Below are 10,264 nucleotides of genomic sequence, written 5' to 3'. Positions count from 1 at the left end.
TTTTCCTCGACGCCACCCCCGGCGCTGCCAACCCTCCTCCCCCCGCCTCCCTTCTCTTCCCTGTGCCCAGACTCTTGTTCGGGGCCTTGAAACAGTGAGCTGTCTTTGTTCGAAATACAGGTGAACGGCAATCATGTGATTAACACACACACACATAAAAAGCTTTTTAACAGCGCCCGCCCGGCCTCAGAACCGCCCAGAGAGGAGCCGCCCTGGATGGACAGAGGGACGGAGGGACGCGCATCCAGCCGGTCGCGTCCAGCTGCCTGCAGCAGTCTCCGACACTCGCTGCTGCCTGCCCGCTGTCCGCCTGCCTGGCATCTCTCGATCCCGGTGGGTCCCCACTTGTCCTTCCATCCCTTGGTTCCTCCTCTTCGAGGGAAGGACTTCCCTGCTCCCCGTGGTGTCTGTGATTTGGCCTGAGACCCCCTGGGGCGGGAGGGGTGGCTGTGGAGGGAGAGGGCCCAGGGTAAGAAGCCCGGGCGTGGGGTCCCACAGCGCCCCTCTCCGGCTCCCTGCCTTCTCCCTCACCCTCCTTGGCCCAGCTGTGCCAGGATGGGGGTGGGGGTGGCAGTGGGCACTCTTGGTCTGCAGAGAAGTTACGCTGGACAGAGTGGGGGGGCCTCTCTTTTCCCCTCCCTCTGTCTCTCTCTCTCCTGTTTCCTCAGTGCTGGGCTTGGGCTTTCTGCTGAGAGGTGCTGGATGAGGCAGGTCAGCCTTCAGGGGTGTGGGGAAGGACTGCCAGATGCCTAGAGCTGTGGGCACAGGGAGGGGAGAAGGGGGGACCTTTGCTGCGACCACCCCCACGCTGGCCAATGTGATCCTCTCCATCCCATCTCAGGCCCTGGGGGCCCCAGCTTCCTCCAGCAGAGAGGGCAAAGGCCCCAGCCATCCCTGGAGAACTGGGAGTTTGGGGGGAGGGGTGCTGGATGAAGACACCCTGGCCTCTGCCCTTGGCAGAACAGCCACACCCCCATCCAGTCTGCCCACCCTCACTGAGGTGTGGCAGCCTGTAGACTCCGTGGCCTGCCCTCTCTTCCCAGCAGAGAGGGGCCCACGGTGGGAGTGTGAGGGTAGAGAGCCAGGCTTCCTTGCCTAGGGGAGCCTTTCAGGAGCTGCAGGCTTTTCCTGGGACCCCCCCCACTCCGCCGCCTTGGGGTCCGTTGTGCTGGGGGCCTTACTGCTCAGGTGGCCCTGACAGGGAATGATGGCCCCTGGCAGCCAGATGTAAAGCCCACTGAGGACCCCAACTGGCAGAGCTGCTTCTGTCAGCAGTGACCCTTAACCCCTTAGCTCCCCCAGTCTTCCTCCTGGGGCACTGGGTCTGCTTTGCGGAGGGCTCCGCCCTTGGTTCCCTGCCCTGGGTCTCACTCGCTTATCTGTCACCTGGGCAGTGACCCCAGTGCCTCCCTGCCTGCCTCCCAGAACACACGGAACTGAGATGGGGAAATCTGCTCTTCTGTGGAGCAGGGACTGTGCAAGGGTGAGGGTGGTGCTGGTCAAGTCGAGCCTCTGTCCCAGCCTCAGTTTCCCCAGGTGGGCATGAGATTCTCTCCCTGACTGGGGACCAGATGAGGGGACACTGGGTAAGCACTTTACCACCTGGAGGCACCTGCCTGATCTAAGCTGTCACTCCCTCATTTCCTCAGGCCTGGGGCCTTCTCTCAGTGCTTCAGACACTCACTATCCACCTCCAGGGCCCTGGGGGCTTCATCCTGGGGGCTGCTGGTATGTGCTGGGGTTGGTGGGGCAGCACTTTTCAGCATAAAGGTATGCAGAGCACTGGTTCCCATTCTTCGCAGGGATGGGGCCTGCGAGTCTGCCTTTCTCACCAGCAACTAAGCAGGTATCTAGAGGATTGGTTCTAATTCTTGCTGAACTTTAGAATCATGTGTGAAGTTTAAAAAAAAAAAAACAACAACAACTGAAGCCTGGATCCCACCAGAGACTGGCTGATTCTGAAGCAGGGGTGAGGATCCAGAAGTGTTTACTTTCTGGCTCTCTGGGCCTTGCTTTTCCTCACTGGGTGTTGGGAGCCCTGAGGCTGTGATGTCCCCCTGCAGAGCCCCGAATCCCTGGGGAGAGGGCAGGGGCCAGCGCTCTGGACCCCAGAGCCGGAGGCCAGAATTGCAGTCACACTGGGGTGTGTGGAGAGTCGGGGGATGTGGCAGGGGAGGGGCTGTGCATTGGGCTGAGGGAGGGCTCAGGGCACAGGTCAGGGGTCACGGGTATGTTAGTGCCATGGACAGAAGCTTAGTCTGGGTGAGTGTATGGGGAGTGTGAGAGTTGCCTCGGACATTTTCTAGGCTCCCCCTGCCTTTGGACAGGCTGTGGTTTGGAGGGCAGTAGAAAGAGCACTGGACTTGGAGTCAGGAAGTCCTGCCATTAGCATCCACGTGGCCTTGGGCAATTTTTACTGTTAACTTCTTAGGACTTTTTTTTTTTTTTTTGACTTGGTTTTTGCATGTGTAAAATGCTGATGATATTATATTATATATCACTACATCCTCAAGTGGATGGGAGAATTAATTAAGAATACACACATATACACACACAAGTACCTAGCTCAGTGTTTGGTATGTAGTATCAGTTATGAGCTAGGAGGTGGGGACAGTGCTCACATCAGCTCAAGTGCACAAGTGTTTGCTGAGTGGCCACTGAGGACTTGCCTTCAGCAGTTTATAAGCTGCCTGTCAAATCCCAGCAGCAGACCAGGTGGTGCAGGATAAGCTCCTCAGGGCTGGGCCTACCCCTACCCTGACTGTACCCCCTCTACAGCAAAAGCCCACACTGCCAGAGCCTTCCATGGGTCAGCCCAGCTCTGAGAGTTTCTGTCCTCTCAGCAACAATGGGTGCTGTTACTAGTGTCCTTCTAGGAAGAAAACTGAGGCACAGGGGGTTCAGTGACAGGCCTGAGCTCAGCCAGCTAGTGATAGGTGGGAATGCACTGACACCCACAGTTTACCTCCCAAGCCTCTCCTCTGACCACTCAGCATGACCCCCACTAGACCCCAGGTGCAAGTGGTGGCCAGTCCCTTCCTCCACCCACCCTACAAGGCTTTGCACTTTCTCTGTGCTCCCCACCACTACTCATAGCCCAGCTCGGAGGCCCTCTCTTCAGGGGTGCACTCCTGGGCACATCCTCAGGTGGAATTCTCTTCCTCTGTTGCTTTCTGGTGGAGGGGGACATGGCCTTGTACCTGCCCCCACCCCCCGCCCCATTCCTCACACAGCCTGGTGTCCAGGCCAGTCTCTACTTCCCACTTGGAGCCCCCTAAGGATGGAGTCATGCCTGCCTTCCTGGTATTGCCTCCTCCCCCTCCCCCCAGGGACCATCTGACCTCAGGGAATCTTTTCTGAGTTGAGTCGACATCAGGGTTCCAAGGAGGAAAAAATAGGTGTGGTTGGAACAAGCAGGACTGGCTTCCCAGAGGCGGAGGGCCTGGGCACTTGCAGGGGACCAAGGACAGCAGCATTCCAGGGCTTATCCCCACAGGGGCTCTCGCTCACCCCTGTTTCTGGTCCAAGCTGAGGGTCCCGACCCAAACCAGGAAGGCAGCTCCTGGGGCCTGAGTCTTCCTTCCCTGCCCCACCCCACCCTCTGTGGCCACAAGGAAGCTGGGCCAGTGCCTTGTGCAGCCCCAGGGCCCCTGGCCTCTGCTTCTTCTCAGAAGCCCTTCGAGAAGGAGACTGCTTGTTCCTGTCATCCAGACCCTGCTGCTAGAAAGCCCTTCCTGGCATCTGCCCTGAATCTCTCACTCTGAGCTGAACTTTTGGGAATGTCCTCTCTGTTTGGAGCATAGGAGCTCAGAGTTTGAGGGGAGAGGCCTACACGGATACCCAGATCCTTGGCACAGCTGAGGGCCTCCAGGGCTGTGTGGGAAACGGGGACCCTGAGGGCTGGGCTGTGGAGGCCCTTTGTTGCCCTGGCCACCTCTACCGTGCCAAGCCTCAGTTTCCCCATCCATAAAATGAGGGGCAGACTAGGTTATCTCTGAGGGTGTTCCAGATTTGATAGCCCATGAATTATATTTCAGAACAAGAGTCTAACACCTGAGCAATGTTTCCAAGCCTTGGTGTTCCCCAGACATTGATCAGCATGTCTTGAAAAGACAGTTTTGTGGGCAAATAAGTCACAGAAACCCTGCTTTCCACTTCCTCTTTTTTAGAGATGCAGGGCCTGTCAAAAGCTCTAAGTTCTGCAGTTAAGAAATGGATCTTTGTTTAAAATACGTATTCCCAGTTCCTCTTCAGCCATATGCACTCTCCCTGCCCTTGCTCTCTGGCCCAGGCCCCACCAGGCCAAGCCTTGCTCAGGACACCTTGCCTGATGGCTGAGCCTGGAGCTGCCTCTGACTCCTGTGTCCCTCACCTTTCATGCGGGACATTGTACTTGCATGCTGGATCTTTGTCACCTTCCAACATGATGCCTGGCACTTCGAAGGTGGGCAAGGTGCCAATGAATGAATAGCTCACCAGTAGATGAACATGCATAAGCAGTAAGGTGTGCTGTCTTGAGTCAGCCCAGCTCCGGGTTTGAATCCTGGCACCTCCACTTGTTAGCTGTGTGTCCTTGGCAAAGGACATAATGTCTCTGAGTCTCAGTTTCCTCCTGGATTGTGGGGAGGATGAAACCAGATGTAGTATGTAAGCACTTAGGATGGTCCCTGGCACATTATGGGACTCAGTAAATGGCAGCTATTGTTATCAGCATCTAGGGGTCCGCCCTTGGAGGGTGGCTGTAGTTGGCCTTGGGTTTGATAGTAGTCCTTGCTTCCTTGCCCATCCAAGTGGTGTTGCTGTTACTGGACGTTCTCCCATTTACCCCTAGTAGCTGGAGGCTGTCAGTACAAGGGGAGGACCATCGTGTCATTGAACAACAAGAGCAGAAAGAGAAGTGATTGACTGACTGGTTGAGGTCACATGACTGCTCTGTCTTGGAACTTGACTTCTCTGCCATGACTTTTTGCCCCAAGTTTCCTGAGGACCCACCCCAAGGCAAGGCTCTGCTCTCTGTGGAATAATGAAGAGGGGCAAATGGTCAGCTTGTCTTCGATGAGCTTGTTGGTGAGCTTGTCGATGAGCAGGGAGTTGGGCCATTCATTCATACATTCCCACGCACTTATTAGGGCAACAAGGTGCAGACATGCATGAGGGTGATGAGAGAGGGGTGGGGAAGACAGAGGGAAGAAAGGAAGGGTGGGGGATGGCCAAGGGTGGATTTTTCAAAGGGGACCCTGGTATTGACCTGGAGGGGGCTGCTACCGTCACAGCAGAGTGGGCTATGTGTGACTAATGAGGCCCTCTGAACTTCCATGACCTGGGCAGCTTGGGGCAAGGAGCCCAGTTTAGGTCTACCTGCACTGGATACCTTGTCATTTCACTTTGTCATCCAGGGCATGACCTGGGACCAGGGCTATGGATGCTGAAGAGCAGGGGACTGGGCTGGGCATGAAAAGAGCCACGGTCACCTATTTGAACTTGGCTTTACAAGTGCGTCTCTGCTCTTCCAAAGTCCCCCCCTGTCACCTGAAAGTGAAAACAGGATGATCCAGTGGGATTTCAGTGTTTTTATGAGCTCAAAAGGGCCCCTCCACAAGAAGGTTACCATATCCTTTGATGGTGTCATTTTATAATGACAAGGGAGCTGAGCAACAAGCCTGAGATCCAGAGCCAGAGAGACCAGGGTTCAAATCCGGTCCTGCCCCACTAATCTGCTGTTTGATTGGGCCACTTACTTATCTTCGCAACGAATTACTTCATCTGTAAGATGAGGATACCAATACTTGCCTCCTGGGAATGTCGCGAAGATGAAAAAGCAATGAGAAATAGCAAGTGCATAGCACAGTGCTCAGGATGAAAGGTACACAAGGTATTCACTTCTCTCATTGGTGTTCAGCGTTTTCCAGGTAGGACAGCTGACGTATTGGTTATGATAATATCTTGAATATAAAACACTCGAGAAAATCTCTTCCCTTTGTGGGGGGAGGAGACACACTTACCGCGATAAGACCAAGGGACTCAGGCACAATGCTGGGGGTGTGCTCGCATGTCCAGGTGCTCTGCTTCAAGCAGAAGTGTAATATATCTGTGAGGCTGCCAGGCACAGGGATTTTGCATGTCTTGCCTCCCTACCAGGTGGCAGGCTGAGAAGTCAGAGAGTTTGAATGTCTCCCGTTTAGGGCTGGAATCCTGAGTAGAGATCTCAGCTTTGGCAGGTGCAGGGGGAGGAGCTGCTCCCGACTCTGCCAAGGTCCAGACTCTTGCTGTATGATCTTGGGGCAGTCAGCTGCCCTCTCTGGGCTTGCTCATCCATTCATCTGGACAATGAAAGAGTTGGCCTGTGATCTCAGGGAGCTCTTTCAGATTTACTAGCAGGGGTTTCAGGGTTTTCTAGGAAAAGGCCCACACCTGGTTTTGTCTCCTCGAGGCAGCTGCTCAGGGCTGGATGTGTGAGTACACAGCAGGTGCTCAACAAGTGCTTGTTGACCAGAGAGAATCCACTAAAAACCTTGTGCTACTTCTCTCCCCAGGCCTGGTCATATCATTTCCATCAGCCCCTTTGGGGAAGACCCACAAGTTCACTTGGTCTGAAGTGCACAGGTGTGGCAGACACATGTGCACATAGGGAAATAAAACTTCAAATCACAGATCAAATACAGATTTCCTTCTCTTGGCTCTTAGGATCAAAATCCCAAATTTTCAGCCTGGCCCCAATAGGTCAGCTGTCTGACCTGGAAAACGCTGAACACCAACGAGAGAAGTGAATACCATGTCTACCTTTGGTCCTGAGCACTGTGCTAGGCACTTGCCATTTCTCATTGCTTTTTCAGTGTCCTGGCCCCACTCTTATCCCGAAACCCCAGCCAGGGTGGCTGCCAAGCCCCACAAATGCCCTCCTTCCCCTGAATGCACTTCTGGTGTCACCTGGCTGGCTCCTCCTGTGGGCTCAGCCTTCGGGTCGTGTCCACAGACACCTCCTGATTCTCCAATGTCAGTAATTCCCTGTGACGGCGCTCCAGCCTTTTCCTTTATAGCACTCACTACAATTTACGATTTTATATTTACTGTGAGATTAGTTATTCATTGGCCATCTTCCCGCAAGGATGCAGGCCTGTGGATGATCACTGAGGATCCAGCCTGGCATGCTGGAGGTGCCCAGTGAACAAACGGGTGAATGAATGAATGAATGAAAGGGTGGGGAGGACCAGTAGAGGAGCGTGTGGAGGCCTGGAGAGGTGAAGAGAACAAGGAGGGAGGCTGAGCCTGAGTGCTAGAGGTCCAAGGTCTCTCGTGTGATGGAGGCAGGTGGCTTGATCGCTAGTCCTGTAGTCTTCCTTCTTGTGCAGCCGGGGCCCCTGGAGGGATGCGCTGGGTTTAGTGAGCCGCCAAGCCCCTGAGGACCTAGGGAAGGGGGACCTGAGCCAGCTCCCCAGCCAGCTCCACCCCTTCCCCCAGCAGGCAGGAAGGACAGGGCAGATCTGTCAGCTTCAGACACCACCGCCCCAGGGGACCCAGCCCTGAGCCCAAGGAGGCCAAGGGAAAGAGGGGGGCACAGGAAGCACTCTGGGTCTCCCCCTCCTCCCTCCTGCCCCACCCTCCACCCCCATCTCTGGCTAGAGCTCGCAGCCTCAGGCCTTGGCACTAGGGGGACGGGGGCGGGGAAATGGGGGACAGAAATCCTCTTCTGGCCCAATGCCTTCCTTTCTGCCACTTGATTTCTAGGTCTCAGGACGGTGGCTGACCTGGCAGCCCCCGAAGAGCTGGGCCCTGGCCTTGAGGCTATAGGGACAGAGGGTGATGGAGGGGGCACTGCCTACTTAGGCCCTTCCACTGTGCCTGGCACTGTGCAGGCCCCCCTGCAGTCCCTGCGGCTGGGACCTGGGAGGCCTCGCTGTAAGGCCTGGCTTTGCAGGGAGCCCTTGTGTGGGCATCAGCGTCCCCCTCATCTGTTAGCGTGGTTCTCCCTGGGGTCACGTGTGGCTGCAAGCTCAAAGGAGAGCTTGGGGTCAAGACTGATTCCCGGGTCCCATTCTGAGCCATAGATTTAGGTGGGAATCTCTTTGCAAAAGTTCCACCGTGACCACGGTGCAGCTGGTGGGGAAACGACTGGAATAGATGGTCTCTAAGTCCCCCTCTCCAGCCTCAAAATGTCCACCTCTGGGGCAGGCCGTGGCTTCCGTGGTGCCCTCCTCCCTGGAGGACTGAGCTCTGCAAGCTTCCGGTCCACCTCCTGCGTGGTGCTGGAACACGGCGTGCATGGGCACAGAGAGCCGGGTGCTGGGTGGGGCTGCGGGGACCTGCCAGAGACGCAGGTGAGCCTGAGAAGGCCCCTTCCTTCTTCCTCCTTCCTCCTCCGCCGCTGCCTCTTCCTCCTGACCTTTGCCTTCTGTCTTCTTTACCATGCCTGGCTCTGCCTCTCGTCCTACTCTCCGCCTGATTTCCTTCTCTCTGGCCATTGCTCCTGCTTTCTCCTCTTTCTGTCCAGCCTCCTGTCTTCGGGAGGGTTTGTAATGTTGACCCCACAGGTGGTTGCTTCTGTCTCAGCGTCCTTCTTTTTCTGGCCTCCTTAGCCCCTGGCTGGCCATCTCTGTCCCAGCTCTGCTCTCAAGGCCTCCATCTCTCTCCATAAACTTTCCATCTCTGCAACCCATCCCGCTCCCCTGGCCATCCCTCACCTGCCCTGGCTCCATATACCTGGAAATCTGGGGAGGCTGCCAGGGGGTGGAGGGAAAGCGAGAGAGATGGCAGAGGTGACAACTTAGAGCAGCCAAGATGTGTGCATGTGATTAGAGCAGATCTTGGGGCTGAGCGCCCAGTGCTGCCTGTCCTGACCTTCCAGGTCCTCCCAGCCTGGCCGCAGCCCATGTCGCGGCTTGCTGCTCCCCAGGCCGTCTTGCCCTGGCCACCTGCATGTGCTGGCCACACTGCTGCTCCCTCCGGCCTGTGCCCAGCACCCCACTTCCCTCTTCCTCTTCCCAGCTTAGCTGCTGCTGCCTCTGGGGTCTCCACCTGTGCTCCCTCCGCATTGTCTGTGGGGATGGGAGGCAGGGTTGGGAGGATGGGTTCAAGTCCTTCTGAGATGGTCCTCGCTGAGCTAGAGACAGAAGGGTTTGTACCTTGTCCTGGGGCACGAGGCAAAGGTGGCTAATGCTGACCGTAGAGCAGGTGTCTGTGTGCTCTTCCGGCTCGAGCTTTCCACCACCCAGAGAGTTAAAATGATGGGCTCACGGTCACACCACAGGCTTGCAGCATTGGCTCAGTGGCAGGGACAGGGTGGATCGTGGAAAAGAAGGGGATGGAGAAGGTGAACATGTCTTGGTTTATTTTATATTATTATTTTAAAACGATCTTATTTATTTATTTGACACACAGAGAGAGAGAGAGCACAAGCCAGGGAGCGCAGGCAGAGGGAGAAGCAGACTCCCTGCCAAGGAGAGAGCCTAACATGGGGTTGATCCCAGGACCCTGGGATCCCCAACTCAGCTGAAGATGCACTCTTAAGCGACTGAGCCACCCAGGTGGCTTGGTTTAGAAGCTGGGGACCTGGGTCCCAGGCTGTGCCTCCGACTTGTGGAGGGATGGAGGCCATGCTGTTGCCCTCCGGGCCTCAGTTCCCCCATCTAAGCAGGGATGGGTTGGTCTTCATGGCCTCTGAAGCTCTTCTCACTCCCGTTGTCTAAGCTGGAGGGGTGGAGACAGGCCAAGAATAGATGGTGTATTTTGACTCAACAGACTAGTTCCTCCTCTGTCTCCAGGCTCAAAAGTCCATGCACCTCTTGTCTCTCGTCAGTGACCTGCCTGGACAGGTGGCTTCTGCCCTAGTCCTGTTAACTCCCTCAGGACCAGGTAGGGCTGAGGGCTCAAGCCTGCCAGTTGTCCCCTGAAGGGTCCTCCCTGGGGTCAGAGGCATCAGGCTGGCCGTGGCGAGGCTATCAGCCCTGGGCCTCCTGGGCCTCCCGTACTTGGGTGGTGAGGCCTTCTGGCCGCCAGGGCCAGGCTGAGAGCCTCAGGCGAGAAGCCAGGGGCAGGATCCCTGGGAAGGTTGGGTGGTCCTGCTGTCCCATCCTGGTGATTTCATTCCAGGAACTGTGGACTGGAGGAGTCTCTGTTTTTTCCCAGTCTCCCTCTCTGCATGCCACCTCCTGCTGGCCCTGTGGCCCTGGGTTTGGGGACGTGTGGAGGAGCAGCCAGGAGAAGGGTTAAGTCAGGAACTCTTGGGATGGCTTTGGCCACGGCTATTCCTCCGGGAGAGGAGAACAAG

At 56.2% G+C, this 10,264-nt stretch overlaps 1 long non-coding RNA gene across 1 annotated transcript in view; it reads left to right on the top strand.

Annotated features, from left to right (window-relative positions):
* The first annotated feature begins 217 nt into the window (after positions 1–217).
* The window catches only part of LOC129511674 (uncharacterized), a 46,952-nt gene continuing 36,905 nt past the window's right edge, over positions 218–10,264 (top strand). The window contains exon 1 of the long non-coding RNA XR_008664879.1: positions 218–333. This is a non-coding gene — a long non-coding RNA (uncharacterized LOC129511674). The remainder of the gene's footprint in view (positions 334–10,264) is intronic.

The sequence above is a fragment of the Nyctereutes procyonoides genome, unplaced genomic scaffold (genome assembly GCF_905146905.1).
Source record: "Nyctereutes procyonoides isolate TBG_1078 unplaced genomic scaffold, NYPRO_anot_genome, whole genome shotgun sequence".
In the NCBI taxonomy this organism is placed as follows: domain Eukaryota; kingdom Metazoa; phylum Chordata; class Mammalia; order Carnivora; family Canidae; genus Nyctereutes; species Nyctereutes procyonoides.
This window is presented reverse-complemented; position numbering and strand designations above follow the sequence as displayed.